The sequence below is a fragment of the Cebus imitator genome, unplaced genomic scaffold (genome assembly GCF_001604975.1).
Source record: "Cebus imitator isolate Cc_AM_T3 unplaced genomic scaffold, Cebus_imitator-1.0 Scaffold168, whole genome shotgun sequence".
Lineage (NCBI taxonomy): Eukaryota > Metazoa > Chordata > Mammalia > Primates > Cebidae > Cebus > Cebus imitator.
The window spans coordinates 1,560,805-1,566,345 of NW_016107483.1; the positions used below are offsets into that span (position 1 = coordinate 1,560,805).

At 35.5% G+C, this 5,541-nt stretch overlaps 1 long non-coding RNA gene across 2 annotated transcripts in view; it reads left to right on the forward strand.

Moving 5' to 3' along the window:
• Positions 1–5,541, forward strand: part of LOC119473565 — an 18,544-nt gene that overhangs the window by 9,335 nt on the left and 3,668 nt on the right. Inside the window, exon 1 of one of the 2 annotated variants that reach the window (XR_005202774.1) lies at positions 921–1,080. The exons of the other annotated variant lie outside the window; for it this stretch is intronic. This is a non-coding gene — a long non-coding RNA (uncharacterized LOC119473565). Of the gene's footprint in view, positions 1–920; positions 1,081–5,541 lie in introns of those variants that run through there. 2 annotated transcript variants of the gene reach the window in all.

Here is a 5,541-nt window from a genome sequence, read left to right on the forward strand (position 1 = left end):
TTCTTCTTCTTCTTCTTCTTCTTCTTCTTCTTCTTCTTCTTCTTCTTCTTCTTCTTCTTCTTCCTCTTCTTCTTCTTCTTCTTCTTCTTCTTCTTCTTCTTCTTCTTATGTGAAGTTGTGTTTTCTTGCTGTATTTAAGGTCTCCTTGTAAGCCACCTGAAACCATTCAGCATATTATTTTGTACAAAAATAAACTTCCTTAGACAGAATAAGAGTAATAAAGTCTACAAAACAGTCTGGAAACTCACAAATAATTACTTATTGGAAATAATGCAAAAAAAATTTTGATGGCACATTTGAACAAGAAGGGAGTCCTATGAAGGAAACACACAGAGAAGAGGAACATCTATTGTGTGTCTCCCTCAGGAAGATGAAAGCAGGGGACAAATGTGGCTTTCCTTTTCTGTTTGGTGGGAATAAGAAACTATAGACAAAGAGCCATAAAAATGTATAACATTCTTAGATTTTTTATCTGGAATATTCTACTTTCCCAAAGAGATTTGGGGCAAAACCCATAAAATAAAAAAGCCTACAATTTTGTTTTTGGGAATAGCAAGGAAAGGAACTGCGGTTTGATGGTGACAGTGCTTTGTGAAATGCAACCATTTACCCAGGTAGGTTTTGGGAGAAATGGATGATCTCATCTCTTGAGAAATAAAATTAATACATTTTCATTAACTCCTCCATTTTGGAGGCTAATTCTAAGAAACAGAGAAGAAGACAAGTTTGAGTCCCGGAGTGATGTTGTACTTTGTAATGCCACATTAGGTGGGGTTCCCACCGACAGACACAGACAGAGGTTTTTGTTTTTTTCTTTCCCTAATGGTAAGAAAGGAAGCTTTTTTACATTTTTTGGTCTTTGGCAACCCACCCAGGAGGCTGGTCTTTGAACTCCTCCACATTCATTCCCACAGACACTAAATTTATCTAGAGCAGACTTTGGCTCTAAACTCAGAACAGATGGAGAGAAAGATGCTGTCTAAGAAAAGCAGAAATGGCAAAATTGCATTCTGGTTTGAATGTTCTTCATTAAGAGTGTTTATTGTGTTAATGCTGTGGCTACATCATCCTACTCCAAGGGTAAGTGGCCACTGGTCTGAATATGGCCGGAATAGATGAGTAATATGATTTTAATTATTTTTTTTGATGAGCCAACAATAAAGGATAAAATGGAGAGAGGAAAATAAGACAGGGAAAGAAAGATTGGTCTTTCCCTAGAGAGTCATGCTCCTTAGGTCTAGGTAGTGACAGGCAGTGGTCTGGAGAAGTGCATGTGGAAATCTGTATATTTAAACTTTTGTCAGTCTTATTAGCAGACAAATGGGAAGAACCTTGCCCAAATTCTTTTTCCTTCCTGTGAGTGCATGGAGACTAAAACACAAAACATACCCAAAATCACATGAAGAAGAATAGGCAAAATAAATGGACATGTATTAAATTTTTTAAACTTTGTAAGAAAAATTGTAAGTTTTCAAGGATGTAGCTCTGAGAGATCTAGGTTAGATTGGAGTTTATTTCTGTAATTAAAACTGAACAGTGATAAATTCAATTGGTGGATCAATTCTGATGAATTCCAGGTTGTACCCTAAACCTTCGTGAATGAGTAGGTTTCTTGATTGCCAGAATAGATTCCAAATATCCAGAGTATCCTGCACTTTCTCTGACATTCCTTCTCAGTATTTGTGAAAATTGTATACTGAGCCAGTAAAAATTAACAGCCTATTTTTCATTAGTATTATGGCCAAATAAAATGTAATTCTCATTTCCTATATTTTGCATCATGCATGAAATCTTTTACACCATGTGATGAGACTAGATACAGCCAATTCAGTTCTTAAGTCAGTGAGTGTTTTTAAAATTTGAATGTGATAGTATTTACTTGGGAAAACTCTATAGAATTCTGATTTAATTCAGTAAATCTGGGGTGGGATTCTGAATGTCTATAAAGTTCCCAGTTTATGGTATCGTTGCTGGTTCCAAAACCATACTTTAAGCAGCAAGGGTACAGGTGACAAAAAGATGCACTTCTTGTATTAAATAGTTCCCTAATGAATTTCTATACACTTATACATTTTTATTAATTACTTTTGGAGAACATTTAAAGAAATTAAAATTATTAGGTTAAAGGAGAAATACTGGATGTAATACCTGTACTGTATTTTAATTTTTATTTATAAATATGGCAATCATATATCAGAATAAAACTCATGAAGACACCAAGTACATGTATAGATAAAATTATTTTTGTACATAAATATGTAACTATTTTGATTTAATGTTATTTATTTAAGTCAGTCTCAATAGTCTTTTTCTCAGACATCAACTAATTTAAGATTATGTAACAGAGTTCCTGTACTATTTTGGCACTCAATAAATATTTGCTAAGTGAATGAATAAGTGAGGATTGTGTTTAGAAGTTTTATGCTTTATGGCAATTATATATCATAATTAATTGTTATTTTTTAAATTGTACTTTAGGTCCTGGGGTACATGTGCAGGTCATGCAGGTTTGTTGCATAGGTACATACATGACCAGGTGGTTTGCTGCCTCCATTCTCCCTTCATCTTTATTCAGCATTTCTCCCCACATTATCCCTCCCCACCCTCCCCACTCCCTGCTGTGTCTCCCCTAGCACTCCCACCAAAAGCCCCCAGCGTGTAATGCTCCTCTCCCTGAGTCTATGCATTCTCATTGTTCAACACCTGCCTATGAGTGAGAACATGCTGCGTTTGGTTTTCTGTTCTTGTGTCAGTTTGCTGAGAGTTATGGTTTCCAGACTCATCCAAATCCCTACAAAGGACATGAACTCATCGTTTGTTATGGCTATGTAGTATTCCATGGTGTATATGTGCCACATTTTCTTTGTCCAGTCTATCATTGATGGGCATTTGGGTTGGTTCCAGGTCTTTGCTATTGTACACAGTGTTGAAATAAACATACATGTGCATATGTCTTTATAATAGGACGATTTATAATTCTTTGGGCATATACCCAGTAATGGGATTGCTGGGTCAAATGGAATTTCTATTTCTAGATCCTTGAGGAATCGCCACACTGTCTTCCACAATGGTTGAACTAATTTACACTCCCACCAACAGTGTAAAAGTGTTCCTATTTCTCCACATCCTCTCCAACATCTGTTGTCTCCAGATTTTTTAATGATTGCCATTCTAACTGGCATGAGATGATACCTCAATGTGGTTTTGATTTGCATTTCTCTAATGACTAGTGATGATGAGCATTTTTTCATATGTTTGTTGGCCTCATATGTGTCTAAGAAAAATCCTAAAATTTGAGACAATGAAGGAGGAGAAGCAGGGAGATATTGAAAAAAGAGGATTCAGTAATAGATGGTATGATTTAGTTTTGTGTCTCTGCTCAAATCTCACCCTGAATTGTAGTTCCTATAATCCTCATGTTGTGGGAGGGACCTAGTAGGAGGTAATTGAATCACGGAGGTGGTTTTCCCCATACTATTCTCATGATACTGAGTGAGTTTTCACGCCATCTGATGGTTTTATAAGGGGATTCCCCCTTCACTCGGCTCTCATTCTTCTCCTTCTTGCCACCACATGAAGAAGGATGTGCTTGCTTCCCCTTCCGCCATGACTGTAAGTTTCCTGAGGCCTCCCCAGCCCTGCAGAGCTGTGAGCACTTAAATCTCTTTCCTTTATAAATCACCCAGTCTCGGGTGTGTTTTATTTAGCAGCATAAAAACAAACTAATACGGTAGTGTACATCAGTTATGGGCTAGGTTAACAACATGGCAGCAAAAGTGTCAAGGAGAGACATCACAGAATATAAATTATGTGATGTAAGAAACTTAATTTAATGTAATTTCTTTAAATTTGAGATAAACTATGCTTACTTTAAAATGTTACCCAGTGCAGCCCTAAATTTTTCCCTCTTCAAGAAGCAGAAACTTAAACAAAATCTCTGTTACGCCTGCCCATCACAAGTCAGCTACAGCTGGCTCTTGTTCCTGGCACCTCATGTAGCCATTTTGCATGCATGCACAAGTGCATGCACGAATCTCCTCCATCTCAAAGTTAACCTCTCTTGTCTTCCAGATTTCAGAGAACATGTCCCATTTTTTCTACCGCCTAAAGCTTCTGACCACAATGTGCTGCTTAATTTTAGTTCTAACGCCAAGACTTATCCCTACACTGACCGTATTGATTACTAGGTGTCTCATCAGTAAAGTGTGGGTGTTAATGAGATAATTTATGTGTTAAAAGACAGCTGATTAAAAGCTAGACAACTCAGGCTCTCTTCTCAGCTTTTCCATTATCTCTGTGTGTTTCCTTGAGGAAGCCACATTAATATTTCTTGGTTTCAGAATGGCAGTGGGCCATCAATCTCTCTAAACCTGCATCTCTAAATTTGAACTCCTTGAAGATTTTTTAATAAAGTCATATTGTTAAAGTAACCAAATTAACTTTGCTATAGAGTGAAAGTCACAGACATCTGACATCTCTGATTTCTGTTAAAAAAAATCTTTACAGGACTCTAATTTGATAGTGTTAATATATACATGACATAATCAAAGTTGTTTGAATATAATGTCCTTGAAAAGAGTGAGAGTTTCTATAAAGAGTAATCTGACTTTATATTATGTTTTAACACATTTTAAAAAAACTATGTGTTACATACAGGATGTATTTTATTAAATTCTTGGGTACATTGAAGTAAATATTAAGGCAGAAGTAAATTTTATTGTATATAGGTTTTAACATTTTCTATAATAGATATATCTTTAAAATAATATCCTATGAGAAATATATTCAGTATGCCTTTAGTTGTTTGACATTTGTTTTAATATAAATACCAAAGTCTTTAAGAGAAAATTCAAACTTAAACTATCTTCTTTTATGATTTTTCAAACTTTGGCTGCAACTTTATCACATAAGAGTAAATTCCAGTCACATGTACAGTTTAGAAGGATGGACAAATGTAAAACAAGAGGGACTAGAATTAGATTTCATTATAGATTTTGGTATGTTTGACGTGATAGCAGATATATGCACAGAGGGAGTCAGTGTCAGTTGAATGCAGAAAATCCTAGATCAGGCTCATGTTTTTTAAGAAAGGGTCTCTCTCTGTCACCCAGGCTGGAGTGCAATGTCACAATCATAGGTCGCTGCAGCCTCAAACTGCTGACCAGGCTCATTAATATGTTACCTTTGGTAATGGAAGAAGAAAAAAATGAGGATATTTTTTGAATCTCATATAAGAAGTATTTGGCAACCTTTCTTTCAGTGAAAACTTTGATTATTTATTTTAATATTTTAACTACTTTACAGTTTATATGTTTTTCATCATTTTCCCAACAATTATGAAATATTGGGATCTTTCTAAAGGGTTTGTATGTTTTGAATCACTTCAATATAAAAAAAGGTCAGAAGAAAATTTGGGTTTAATGTGTAACAGGCATATATACACCATGGAATATTATGTAGCCATCAAAAATGATGAGTTTGTGTCCTTTGTAGGGACATGGATGAACCTGGAAACCATCATTCTCAGCAAACTGACAGAAG